This window comes from Scyliorhinus torazame, chromosome 5, assembly GCF_047496885.1.
Source record: "Scyliorhinus torazame isolate Kashiwa2021f chromosome 5, sScyTor2.1, whole genome shotgun sequence".
Taxonomy (NCBI): domain Eukaryota; kingdom Metazoa; phylum Chordata; class Chondrichthyes; order Carcharhiniformes; family Scyliorhinidae; genus Scyliorhinus; species Scyliorhinus torazame.
The window spans coordinates 109,062,263-109,076,832 of record NC_092711.1 but is presented as its reverse complement, the minus strand read 5'-3'; the positions used below and the strand labels follow the sequence as shown (position 1 = coordinate 109,076,832).

Sequence of the window (14,570 nt, the reverse complement as noted above, 5' to 3'; positions counted from 1 at the left end):
GGCAGAGGATCGGTGCGGGGGCGGCGCCGACTTTTATCCTGCGGACATAGAATACAGAGAATCCAGCCCATAATCGTTCATCACCAGAAAATGCTGGACATATTCCCTGCTCTAATATACTATGTCTCACTTCATATCGGTGTCGTGAACATAGAACGTACAGTGCAGTAGGAGGCCATTCGGCCCATCTAGTATGCACCAACCTACTTAAGCCCTCACTTCCACCTTATCCCCGTAATCCAATAACTTGTCCGAACCTTTTTGGTCATTGGGCAATTCATCATGGCCAATCCACCTAACCTGCACGTCTTTTAGACTGTGGGAGGAAACCGGAGCACCCGGAGGAAACCCACGCAGACACAGGCAGAACGTGCAGACTCCGCACAGACAGTGACCCGGCAGGGAATCGATCCTGGGACCGTGGCGCTGTGAAGCCATAGTGCTATCCACTTGTGCTACCGTGCTGCCCTACGGTGGAGCACGTGGACAAGATAATTGGAGGAAATAATCTCAGGAGACCAAAGTACAGAATTATTGTTTATTAGCCAATGCACTGGGAGAGCACAACGTTAGACAATGATCCCTGGAGCTGACTACCTGGTTGATAAATCGAGCAATATTTATACACTGTAGGCCAGACATTTGGACTGTCTGGTTCAGACTTAAGCAAGTTGCGGGCAGAGTAAGCATTTTTCACACATCCCTCTCTGGCTGCTCGTAGTCTCTCCGTTGTTGCTAACTGGCTCCACCTTGCACCGTTAGCTGTGTCTGCTACTTCAGGACATGGAAAACAAGTTGGAGAGATCACCCAAAAAAATACTGAAAAACAAGTTCCTGATGTGGGCCCTGCAGGTGTCTTAAAAAACAAGTTGCAGTCTGTAAAAACAAGTTACTGAAGAACAAGTTACTGAAATGAGCCTTGCAGGTTAGGTGGATTTTCCATGTTGTGTCTTTGCCACATCAACATGTTTCTGGGTGATGTCTTTACCCTGAATGTGGAATTTTCCTTTTACTTTCGAAAACACTCATTGAAAATATTCTTTTAAGATCCTTGAATAGACTATAATTATTGTCTGCCCTAATAAATCATTAATTAAACCATATTCATTAGTTCTCCTCTTACAATGGAAAGTGTCCTGTGTGCCTTTTCAACCATCTCATCTACCTCTCCTGTTACTTTCAGGGATCTGTGGACATGCACTCCGATCTCCCTCTGTGCCTCTACACTTCTCACTCTCATACCAGTAATATTATTTCTCTTTGCCTTGTTTGTCCGCCCCAAATGTATTTATTACTTCACAATGTTGTATATTAATCTCCATTTGTTACTTGTCTTCCCACCTGATCAGTCGACTGATATTTTCCTGCAGGTTACAGCTTTCTTCCTCACTGTCAACCGCAAGACTGTCACTGTCTTGAACATGCCCCCTAGACAAAGTCTAAATCATTAATATGTACCACACAATGCATGGAATCTTATCCTGAGAAATATCAAATCCTACTGGGAACAGTTTCCAGGCATAAAAATACCTCGCGGCCATTCCTCTTTGCTTCCTGCTGCTCAGCTGATGACATTTCCTGCACTTGTGACTGTCCAGCCTATGAGAAACATCGTGCTTTGCTCACAGGGCACTGGATTGCACTCCACGGGACTAGGATGCCCTGCCATGTCTTTGTTTATCTGATTATTAACTCGCTGAACAAGAATCAATTTCATATTAAAATAAATAACTACTCACCAATCAGCTTCTTCATTGTGCTGAAGTCACCTTGTTTTATGGAGTTAACTGAAATTATTTTCTTTATTATTATCTGAACAGCTCAGAATTTACTTTACTGAAAAATTGAAATTTCTTCACTGTTGCAGTCCTTTGTTAGTTAGTGTTATCTTTATCCCCTAGATTTGATTAACTGAACATTGAATGTAACTATTTGATAAATTATGAATTTCTTTTAAGATTTACATTAGTTGATTAATATATCTTTACTTTATAGTTGATCAGTGCAGTGACCATAACTGTACTCAGCACTCTCGATGTGCTCTATGTTTGATACAGATCAAACATAATCTCCCTGTTCTTTCATCCTGGGCCTCAGCCAAGAAGGAAAAGTGTCCCAAATGCCTTCTTGACCACCTGATCTACCTGCCCAGCCACCTTCAGGAATCTGTGGTTTTTGAATCCAAGGTCACTGTTCCTGTATAATTCTCAGCATCATCCCATTTATTCTTCATTCTCTTCTCTTGTTTACCCTCCAAACTCTTGATGTCACACTGCTCCAGATTGAATTCTGTTTGCCATTTTTCTGTCCATCTGACCCGTAAGACATAGGAGCAGAATTAGGCCACTCGGCCCATCAAGTCTGCTCCGCCATTCAATCACAGCTGATATTTTTCTCATCCCCATTCTCCTGCCTTCTCCCCATCACCCCTGATCCCCTTATTAATCAAGAATCTATCTATCTCTATTAAAGACACTCAGTGATTTGGCCTCAACAGCTTTCTGTGGCAAAGAGTTCCACAGATTCACCACCCTCTGGCTGAAGACCCAGTCCAGTGATATCTTCCTGCTGTCCTTGGCTTTATTCTGCACTGTCAAACACATAAATAACTTTTGTACCATCGACCAACTTCTTAATTATGGTCCCTATATTTCACTCTAAATCATTGATATGTACACCACAAAACTGTGGAACCCCACACAAAACAGGCGTCCAAACATAATTCAGTCCTGGATGTGATTAACGGCAGCAATAACAGGAGAATCCAAACCCTGATGCCGCCTGTGAACTTGCTGGTCTATGAGCCGGTTGTTTGACTGAGCAAATGCCTTTCCACACACGGGGCAGTTGAATGGCCTCTACCCAGTGTGAACCCGCTGGTGTTTCAGCAGATTCTGTTTACTTTTAAATCCCTTCTCACAGTGCGAACATTTAAAAGGTTTCTGATGTGTGAACAAGTTGGTGTGTAGTCAGGTGGGATGACTGAGTGAATTTCTTGTCACACACAGTGCATGTGTACGGTCTCTCCCCAGTGTGAACTCGTTGGTCTATCAGAAGGTTGGATGAATCAATTAATTCCTGTCCACACCCACGGCAGGTGAATGGCCGTCCTCCAGTGTAAACTCGATGATGTCTCAGAAGGTGAGCTAACTGAGTGAATCCCTTCCCATAGATCGAGCAGGTGAATAGCCTCTCCCCAGTGTGAGTGTGTTGGTGTTTCAGAAGATCTTTTTTGCTGAAAAGTTTTCTCACAGTCAGAACAATTAAATGGCCTCTGATGAGTGTGAACAAATTGCTGAATCAAAAGCTGGGAGGAACAAGTGAATCCCTTCTCACACACAAAGCAGGTGAACGGCTTCTCCACAGTGTGTGCGTTGATGTATCAGTAAATCCTTTTTACTTTTAAAACTCTTCTCAGTCTGAACACTTAAAAGGTCTCTGATCAGACTGGACCTGATGGTGGGTCCGGAGGTGTGATGACTGAGTGAATCCCTTCCGACACACACAGCAGGTGAATGCCAACCCCCCCCCCCCCCAATGTGAGTGCGTTGGTGCAACAGTAAATCTTTTCTGCTTTTAAAGCTCTTGTCACAGTCAGGACATTTAAACGGTCTCTGGTCAGAGTGGACCTGATGGTGAGTCCGGAGGTTTGATAAAGCATTAAATCCCTTCCCACAACCCAGACAGGTGACTGGCCTCTCACCAGTGTGACTGTGTCGATGGGTTTACACTTCAGGTGGATAATTGAATCCCTTCCCACAGTCCCCACATTTCCACGGTTTCTCCATGGTACTGATGTCCTTTGTCTGTCCAGGTTCGACGATGAGTTGAAACCTGGGTGCCACACACAGCCTGAGTACGGTCTCTTCCTGATGTGAAACCTGGTCCACACACACAGCCTGAGTACGGTCTCTTCCTGATGTGAAGCCTGGTCCACACACACAGCCTGAGTACGGTCTCTTCCTGATGTGAAGCCTGGTCCACACAGCCTGAGTACGGTCACTTCTTGATGTAAATGGCGCAATATTTTTTCAGGCTATCTGACTGGTTAAAGCTCTTTGCACAGCCAGCTCGCTGGAATAATCACTGTGTGTATGTGCCTCAGTGCTTTTCCAGTCGCACTGATGTTTGCAATCTTTTCTTTCAGGCAGACCAGACAAAGATTCCTCCTTCCACATTGAAAGGCCGATGATTTTCAACTCCTGATGAATCGATAGACTCTGTTAGGACTTGCATGATGTTTGGTTTGAATTTCCCATCTGCAATCCTAATATTGTGTAAAGGAAGTTTACATTGAATTACTTAGATTCTACAATGCATAAACAGGCCAGTTGGTCCAACTGTTCTGCTGCTGATTATCCCCGACACACATCTCCTTCCATCCCATCCACCTCATCTCAGCCTGTCAGCTGATCTTTCCATTCCCTTTTCTCATGTGCTTGTCCCATTTCCTTTTGGAAACATCCCAGCACTTTCCTCAACTCCTTCCCTGGTACAAGTTGCACATTCTAATCCAATGAGTGAAGAAATGTGTCTATATCTCCCTCTTGGATTTATTAGTAACTCTCTTGCATTTATGACCGTGTTTATAATAATAATCTTTATTATTGTCACAAGTAGGCTTACATTAACATTGCAATGAAGTTACTGTGAAAAGCCCCATCGCCACACTCTGGCGCCTGTTCGGGTACACTGAGGGAGAATTCAGAATGTCCAATTCACCGAACAAGCACATCTTTCAGGACTTGTGGGAGGAAACCCGAGCACGCGGAGGAAACCCACGCAGACACGGGGAGAACATGCATACTCCGCAGAGACAGTGACCCAAGCCGGGAATCGACTGGCGCTGTGAGGCAACAGGGACCCTGGCGCTGTGAGGCAACAGGGACCCTGGCACTATAATGCAACAGTGCTTGTCAGCCTCCTCAAGCGTGAAACCAGAAAATCCTGCACTATTTCTGTGCTAACCACTGTGCTACAACGTAGCACAGGGGCAGCACGGCTGCATAGTGGTTAGCTTCACAGCTCCAGGGTCCCAGGTTCGATTCCTGGCTTGTGTAGAGATGTGCAGGTTAGGTGGATTGGCCATTCTAAATTCCCCTTCGTGTCCAAAATGGTTAGGTGGGGTTATTAGGTTACCGGGATAAAGGGGATAGGGTGGAGGCGTGGGGTGCTGTGTAGGGTGCTCTTTCCAAGGGCCAGTGCAGACTCGATGGGCTGAATGGACTCCTTCCACACTGTAAATTCTATGACACTGTGCCGCCCATGTTTTTCCTGGCTCCCAGTTTTCGACTCCTTTACAATTGGCAGCATCCGCCCCACCTCTCCCCTGTCCAACCCACAAATCATTTTAAAGACTTGTATTAGGTCACTACTAAGTGATTTGTTTTCTCAAGAAAATAAGGCCCAATCTGTTTAATTTTTGCCCGGTAGCTGTAATCTCTGTTTCCAAAAACCATCACTATGCATCCAGGTCACAAATTGAGGATTCGAATGTTTCTTTGTTTCAGTTGGCACGTGCGCCTGCGCGGTTGCTTCTTCTGTAACGATCCGGCACCCCGAGAGCCGCGCCCGTCATTCACTGATTGGTTGGAGGACCAGCCACTACCGTTCGGTCATCCAACCAATCCCCTTCTCCTCTTTGGTCAGAGGCTTCCGTCAATCACTCCGGGCATTGTGAGGTGTCAGGTGAAAGGTCAGTGTCGGGGGGGCGGTGTTTACAAATCCCGAATGCTGCCCCAGAGCCGAATGTGAACCAATGTTGTTATTGATCAATCAGCGAGTCAGCCTGAGCCTGTGGCCACTCTCACCGGGTGATTGACGGCAGGTCCCGTCCAATAGGAAGAGGAGAGGCCGAACTGGAGGACCTACTGTGAGCGACTGGTCCTCCAACCAATCGGAGTGAATGAGGGGCGGGTCCACTGCGATTGAAGCATGCGCAGTGTGGGTAATGGCGAAGCAGCAGAGCTGTGTTTTCAGATACGAAATTGGTAAGAGGGGTTTTACAATATGGAGGAAGCGAGAGATCGCGGGGATAAGCGCAAACGTTATGTAAAGTTGTTGTAAGCCGCAAACCTCGGAAAACTTTACGGGACCCCGTTTGTACCGAACGGAGCTCCACCTCCTCATCTTCGGCTCGGGTTGACGGCCGCCATCTTTATTGGATGTGCATCAGGGCGCATGCGCGTTTGCTGTCATTGTCGGGGGTGATGTTTCAATGAGTGGGAGGAGCTGAGAACATCGAACATTACAGCGCAGTATAGGCCCTTCGGCTCTCGATGTTGAGCCAACCTGTGAAACCACTAAAGCCCATCTACACGATTCCCTTATCGTCCATATGTCTATCCAATGACCATTTGAATGCCCTTTGTGCTGGCGAGTCCACTACTGTTGCAGGCAGGGCATTCCACGCCCTTACTACTCTCTGAGTAAAGAATCTACCTCTGACATCTGTCCTATATCTAGCTCCCCTCAATTTAAAGCTATGTCTCCTCGTGCGGACATCACCATCCGAGGAAAAAGGCTCTCACTATCCACCCTATCCAATCCTCTGATCATCTTGTATGCCTCAATTAAGTCACCTCTTAACCTTCTTCTCTCGAACGAAAACAGCCTCAAGTCCCTCAGTCTTTCCTCATAAGATCCATACCAGGCAACATTCTGGTAAATCTCCTCTGCACCCTTTCCAATGCTTCCACACCCTTCATATAATGCGGCGCCCAGAATTGCACGCAATACTCCAAATGCGGCCGCACCAGAGTTTTGTACAGCTGCAACATGACCTCATGGCTCCGAAACTTAATCCCTCTACCAATAAAAGCTAACACACCGTACGCCTTCTTAACAACCCTCTCAACCTGAGTGGCAACTTTCAGGGATCTATGTACATGGACACCGAGATCTCTCTGCTCATCCACACTGCCAAGAATCTTACCATTAGCCCAGTACTCTGTCTTCCTGTTATTCCTTCCAAAATGAATCACCTCACACTTTTCTGCATTAAACTCCATTTGCCACCTCTCAGCCCAGCGCTGCAGCTTATCTATGTCCCTCTGTAACTTGTAACATCCTTCCGCACTGTCCACAACACCACCGACTTTAGTGTCATCTGCAAATTTACTCACCCATCCTTCTACGCCCTCCTCCAGGTCATTTATAAAAATGACAAACAGCAGTGGCCCCAGAACAGATCCTTGTGGCACACCAGTAGTAACTGGACTCCAGTCTGAACACTTCCCATCAATCACCACCCTTTGTCTTCTTCCAGCTAGCCAATTTCCGATCCAAACTGCTAAATCTCCCTGAATCCCATGCTTCCGTATTTTCTGCAGTGGCCTACCGTGGGGAACCTTATTCCCCATTGTTCAGAATGTGGAGATGCCGCGTTGGGCTGGGCTCAGTAAGAAGGTTGACAACACCAGGTTAAAGTCCAACAGCTTTGTTTGGAATCACGAGCTTTCAGAGGGTAGTTCCTTCATCGGGTGAGTGAAGAGGTAGGTTACACAAACACAGCCATTGATGAAAGATGATACTTTGAATGTGAGTCTTTGCAGGTCATTAAGTCTTTACAGGATTTCGCAAGCCCAGATGGTGGGGGGTTAAAATTTGTAAAATGTACATGAATTCAAGATGCCGGTTGAAACCGTTCTCATGTGTGCAGAACTTGGCTATCAGTTTCTGCTCGGCGATTCTGCGTTGTCAAACATCCTGAGGGCCACCTTGAAGAACACTTACCCCAAGATCAGAGGCTGAATGCCTTTGACTGCTGATGTGTTCCACGACTGGAAATGGACATTTCTGCTTGGTGATTGTCGCACGATGGCCATTCATCCGTTATCTTGGATTCATGTACATTTCACAACAGTTAACCCCACCACCTGGCCTGGGCTTGCAAAATCCTTCCACTGTCCTGGCTTGAGACAATTCACACCTTTTCAACCTGTGATTATCCCTCTCTCTAATCACACCGTCTGGACCTGTAAATACTTAATTATCTGCAAAGACTCTCATTCAAAGTATCATCTTGCATCATTGGCTGTGTTTGCGTAACCTACCTCTTCACTCATCTGATGAAGGAGCTATGCTCTGAAAACTCATGATTCCGAATAAACTGTTGGACTTTAACCTGGTATTGTAAGACTTGCTATTGTTCAGAATGGAAACAACTTGTCCATCAAACTGCCTCACCCTTTGAGTCCCATTGTCTTATTGATGATGCAAAGCGGTGGCAGAGATGGAAAGAATGGGAAGACATCCTGCTCTCCAGATTTCACTGTCTCATTGGACATCCTGCCCCGTGTGTCCAAAGCTGTGCGGCTCTGTTCAGTCACATGAAGACCCAGGGCAGAAGCACACAACCCTGAGTCAACATCACGCTCAAATCAGGGGACTGCTGATGACAAGAGGGATAGTGTGCACCGGGAGGCATGAGCGGTCATCCTGGGCCTATAAGCAGGAGGAGAGAATGTTGTGAATTTCAATGCTGGACTGACTGGTTAATTTTGGAAACCACTTTTACAGAAGATTAGTCAGGGAGGATTTACACACAGCAAACTCAAACCGGGAGAAATGTTTATTTTTCCTGAATTTCATTTCTGGACTGACAGTGATGCCTTTGTAAACTCCTTTTACAGGGGCTGAGAAAGGGATTCACAGACAGGAAACTCACAACCAATACTCACATCAAATTCTGACAGCACCATTCAGTTATCAGGATCTGGAGATTTTCGACCTTTCTGTGTAAGCATTGCGTTCAGATCATTACCACTCACTGTGTATAATTTCTCCCTCATCTCTCCCCCGTAGATCTTGCTCACAATCTTAAATCTGTGTCCCATAATTCTTTTACAATCTGCAGATGGGAACAGATTTCTTTATCTTTTGCCAGGTTTGCCGTTGTCGTTTCTGGTGCCGGGTGGTCCGTCCAGATTTCACTCCATTTTTCTTTTTGTCATGGTTGAATGGGTTTGGACCAGTCCATTTTTGGATCCAGTTCACAATTGAAGTTTGCTCCAAGAATTAATTGATGTGTATCCGGGTCTGGGATGGATCCCAACAATTTATTAAAAAATCTCTCCCTCTCTCTCCCTATTGCCCCATAAGTGGGAAAAAATAATTGGGTACTCTAAATTTATTTTTAAAAAAGAAAATATTTTCCTACGGACAGAACAAACATTTTGACTTCCACATTCATAGGCCAATGATATTCAGGTCCTGATGAATGGAGTGCCTGTTAAATCTTGATGTGAAGTTTGATTTGAGTTTCCATCTGGTTAACCGTGGACCCGGGTTTGATCCCAGCCCGGGTCACTGCCCGTACGGAGTTTGCACATTCTCCCCGTGTCTGTGTGGGACTCGCCCCTACAATCCAAAAAGATGTGCAGGGGAGGTGAATTGGCCTCGCAAAGATTACGCCTCAATTGAGGGGAAAAAATTGGGTACTCTTTAAAAAAGAACTGTTTTAATTAAAAATAAACAAAAGACATCACTGTCAATCCAGAATAGAAATTCTGAACAGACAATTCTAGTTTCTCTGGAACATTTTTCCCTGCCCCACACTCCTTCCCTCCTCCCTGGGCTGAAATCCAAACCCATCTCACCATCTGCACCATTTCTTTCCTCCACTCCCAGTTTTCTCCCTCCCTCTCCTCTGCCTGGGTTCAGTTCTCCAGCTCCTGTCTGCAGACTGACAATAAAATCAATGGGTCTTATTGGGGGTTTCGGGCCTCCAGCGTGTGTTTATGAATCCTCCCCGCCCACCTGCCAGGGTTTCCTTCCTTGCCAGAGATCAGAGTCCTCATTGATGCTTTGAGTCCAACCTGGAACAACGCTAAATTGCCCCTTAATTGGGGAAAAAATGTTACATGAAGGTTAGCGGCTGCACAAAGTGTTTCCATCTCGTCCCACCCATCTCCTTAACAGGTTGACCCATTTATTTAACTGACTAAAAGGATGGTCTCTGGCAGCACAGTGGTTAGCACTGCTGCATCATGGAGCCAAGGACCCTTGTTTGATCCCGGCCCCAGGTCAATGTCCGTTTGGAGTTCGCACATTCTCGCTGTATCTGCGTGGGTCTCACCTCCACAACTCAAAGATGTGCAGGGTAGGCGGATTGGCCTCGCTAAATTGCAGCTTAATTGCAAAAAAAATAATTGGTTACTCTAAATTTATTTCAAATAAGGCTTGTCTCTTTCCTAATGTTCACAATTAAAGGGGTGGGTTCCCCAGGAGATGGCTGACATTTCAGGGCGATTAATTAATAATGGACAGAGATTTTGTTACATGGTGCAGATTAGATATATTATTTACGGTAATATAAATATAAAATTTAACGTAAATAGAACATAGAACATAGAACATAGAACAATACAGCGCAGTACAGGCCCTTCGGCCCACGATGTTGCACCGAAACAAAAGCCATCTAACCTACACTATACCATTATCATCCATATGTTTATCCAATAAACTTTTAAATGCCCTCAATGTTGGCGAGTTCACTACTGTAGCAGGTAGGGCATTCCACGGCCTCACTACTCTTTGCGTAAAGAACCTACCCCTGACCTCTGTCCTATATCTATTACCCCTCAGTTTAAGGCTATGTCCCCTCGTGCTAGCCATTTCCATCCGCGGGAGAAGGCTCTCACTGTCCACCCTATCTAACCCTCTGATCATTTTGTATGCCTCTATTAAGTCTCCTCTTAACCTTCTTCTCTCTAACGAAAACAACCTCAAGTCCATCAGCCTTTCCTCATAAGATTTTCCCTCCATACCAGGCAGCATCCTGGTAAATCTCCTCTGCACCCGCTCCAAAGCCTCCACGTCCTTCCTATAATGCGGTGACCAGAACTGTACGCAATACTCCAAATGCGGCCGTACCAGAGTTCTGTACAGCTGCAACATGACCTCCTGACTCCGGAACTCAATCCCTCTACCAATAAAGGCCAACACTCCATAGGCCTTCTTCACCACCCTATCAACCTGGGTGGCAACTTTCAGGGATCTATGTACATGGACACCTAGATCCCTCTGCTCATCCACACTTTCAAGAACTTTTCCATTAGCCACATATTCCACATTCCTGTTTTTCCTTCCAAAGTGAATCACCTCACACTTCTCTACATTAAACTCCATTTGCCACCTCTCAGCCCAGCACTGCAGCTTATCTATATCCCTCTGTAACCTGCTACTTCCTTCCTCACTATCGACAACACCACCGACTTTAGTATCGTCTGCAAATTTACTCACCCACCCTTCTGCGCCTTCCTCTAGGTCATTGATAAAAATGACAAACAGCAACGGCCCCAGAACAGATCCTTGTGGTACTCCACTTGTGACAGAACTCCATTCTGAACATTTCCCATCAACCACCACCCTCTGTCTTCTTTCAGCTAGCCAATTTCTGATCCACATCTCTAAATCACCCTCAATCCCCAGCCTCCGTATTTTCTGCAATAGCCTACCGTGGGGAACCTTATCAAACGCTTTGCTGAAATCCATATACACCACATCAACTGCTCTACCCTCGTCTACCTGTTCAGTCACCTTCTCAAAGAACTCGATAAGGTTTGTGAGGCATGACCTACCCTTCACAAAGCCATGCTGACTATCCCTGATCATATTATTCCTATCTAGATGATTATAAATCTTGTCTCTTATAATGCCCTCCAAGACTTTACCCACTACAGACGTGAGGCTCACCGGTCTATAGTTGCCGGGGTTGTCTCTGCTCCCCTTTTTGAACAAAGGGACCACATTTGCTATCCTCCAGTCCTCTGGCACTATTCCTGTATCCAATGATGACATAAAAATCAAAGCCAATGGTCCAGCAATCTCTTCCCTGGCCTCCCAGAGAATCCTAGGATAAATCCCATCAGGCCCCGGGGACTTATCTATTTTCAGCCTGTCCAGAATTGCCAACACCTCTTCCCTACTTACCTCAATGCCATCTAATCTATTTACCTGGAGCTCAGCATTCTCCTCCACAACATTATCTTTTTCCTGAGTGAATACTGACGAAAAATATTCATTTAGTATCTCGCCTATCTCTTCAGACTCTACACACAACTTCCCATCCCTGTCCTTGACTGGTCCTACTCTGTCCCTAGTCATTCGCTTATTCCTGACATACCTATAGAAAGCTTTTGGGTTTTCCTTGATCCTTCCTGCCAAATACTTCTCATGTCCCCTCCTTGCTCGTCTTAGCTCTCTCTTTAGATCCTTCCTCGCTACCTTGTAACTATCCACCGCCCCAACTGAAACCTCACACCTCATCTTCACATAGGCCTCCTTCTTCCTCTTAACAAGAGATTCCACTTCTTTGGTAAACCACGGTTCCCTCGCTCGGCACCTTCCTCCCTGCCTGACCGGTACATACTTATCAAGAACACGCAATAGCTGATCCTTGAACAAGCTCCACTTATCCAGTGTGTCCAAAACTTGCAGCCTACTTCTCCACCTTATCCCCCCCAAGTCACGTCTAATGGCATCATAATTTCCCTTCCCCCAGCTATAACTCTTGCCCTGCGGTGTATACTTATCCCTTTCCATCCTTAACGTAAACGTCACCGAATTGTGGTCACTGTCCCCAAAGTGCTCACCTACCTCCAAATCCAACACCTGGCCTGGTTCATTACCCAAAACCAAATCCAATGTGGCCTCACCTCTTGTTGGCCTGTCAACAAACTGTGTCAGGAAACCCTCCTGCACACACTGAACAAAAAACGACCCATCTAATGTACTCGAACTATATCTTTTCCAGTCAATATTTGGAAAGTTAAAGTCTCCCATAATAACTACCCTGTTACTTTCGCTCATATCCAGGATCATCTTCGCCATCCTTTCCTCTACATCCCTAGAACTATTTGGAGGCCTATAGAAAACTCCCAACAGGGTGACCTCTCCTTTCCTGTTTCTAACCTCAGCCCATACTACCTCGGAAGATGAGTCCCCATCTAGCATCCTCTCCGCCACCGTAATACTGCTCTTGACTAGCAGCGCCACACCTCCCCCTCTTTTGCCTCCTTCCCTGAGCTTACTAAAACACCTAAACCCCGGAACCTGCAACATCCATTCCTGTCCCTGCTCTATCCACGTCTCCGAAATGGCCACAACATCGAAGTCCCAGGTACCAACCCATGCTGCCAGTTCCCCTACCTTATTTCGTATACTCCTGGCATTGAAGTAGACACACTTCAAACCACCTACCTGAACACTGGCCCCCTCCTCCGACGTCAAATCTGAGCTCCTGACCTCTATACTCTCATTCTCCCTTACCCTAAAACTACAATCCAGGTTCCCATGCCCCTGCTGCATTAGTTTAAACCCCCCCAAAGAGCACTAACAAATCTCCCCACCAGGATATTCGTGCCCCGCAGGTTCAGATGTAGACCATCCTGTCTGTAGAGGTCCCACCTTCCCCAGAAAGCGCCCCAGTTATCCAGAAATCTGAATCCCTCCCGCCTGCACCATCCCTGTAGCCACGTGTTTAATTGCTCTCTCTCCCTATTCCTCATCTCACTATCACGTGGCACGGGCAACAACCCAGAGATAACAACTCTGTTTGTTCTAGTTCTGAGCTTCCATCCTAGCTCCCTGAAAGCCTGCCTGACATCCTTATCCCCTTTCCTACCTATGTCGTTAGTGCCAATGTGGACCACGACTTGGGGTTGCTCCCCCTCCCCCTTAAGGACCCGGAAAACACGATCCGAGACATCACGTACCCTTGCACCTGGGAGGCAACATACCAAACGTGAGTCTCTCACGCTCCCACAAAATCTCCTATCTGTGCCCCTGACTATAGAGTCCCCAATTACTAATGCTCTGCTCCTCTCCCCCCTTCCCTTCTGAGCAACAGGGACAGACTCTGTGCCAGAGGTCTGTACCCCATGGCTTACCCCTGGTAAGTCCCCCCCCCCACAAGTATCCAAAGCGGTATACTTGTTTCTCAGGGGAACGACCGCAGGGGATCCCTGCACTGACTGTTTTTTCCCCGTCCCTCTTACAGTTACCCATCTATCTCCAATCTTTGGTGTAACTAATTCCCTGAAGCTGCTATCTATGACCCCCTCTGCCTCCCGAATGATCCGAAGTTCTTCCAACTCCAGCTCCAGTTCCCTAACTCGGTCTTGGAGGAGCTGGAGATGGCAGCACTTCCTGCAGGTAAAATCAGCAGGGACACTAACGGCATCCCTCACCTCAAACATCCTGCAGGAGGAACATTGCACTCCCTTCCCTGCCATTCCTCTAACTTTCTACCAAGATCTGGCTAACAACTAAATTTAAAAAAAATTTTATATATAAAAAAATAAAAATAACGAATAAAAATTATTAATAACAATAATAAAATATGGTACTTACCTCACACCAAAGGGTTTTATTATTAGGTTAGAGGAGGAGGGCGGGTGGGAGACACTACACGTGTAGTGTCTCGGGTTTCCTCTCCACCAGAATTTATTGGTGAGGGTCTTCCCAGACGTCCGCGGGTCGACTTCCTGTTCCCACCTTAAACACTAGAATTTTTAAAAAAAATTTATTTAAAGGAGAAAGGTCCCAGCTCTCACTCCCGAACTCAA

General features: G+C 46.2%; 1 protein-coding gene and 1 long non-coding RNA gene across 3 annotated transcripts in view; one reads left to right on the top strand and one right to left on the bottom strand.

The window, feature by feature from the left end:
* Positions 1-524: 524 nt before the first annotated feature.
* Positions 525-6,865, bottom strand: LOC140419389 (uncharacterized). Its single transcript, XR_011945753.1, has 2 exons — positions 6,076-6,865; positions 525-4,267 (listed from the first exon to the last, which is right to left on the bottom strand). It is a non-coding gene; the product is annotated as an uncharacterized lncRNA (long non-coding RNA).
* The window catches only part of LOC140419387 (uncharacterized), a 16,459-nt gene continuing 7,632 nt past the window's right edge, over positions 5,744-14,570 (top strand). The window contains exons 1-2 of one of the 2 annotated variants that reach the window (XM_072503257.1): positions 5,744-5,990; positions 8,634-8,739. The gene's annotated coding sequence lies outside the window, so the exon portion shown is untranslated. The remainder of the gene's footprint in view (positions 5,991-8,633; positions 8,740-14,570) is intronic. The other variant, XM_072503258.1, reaches the window with a different exon arrangement.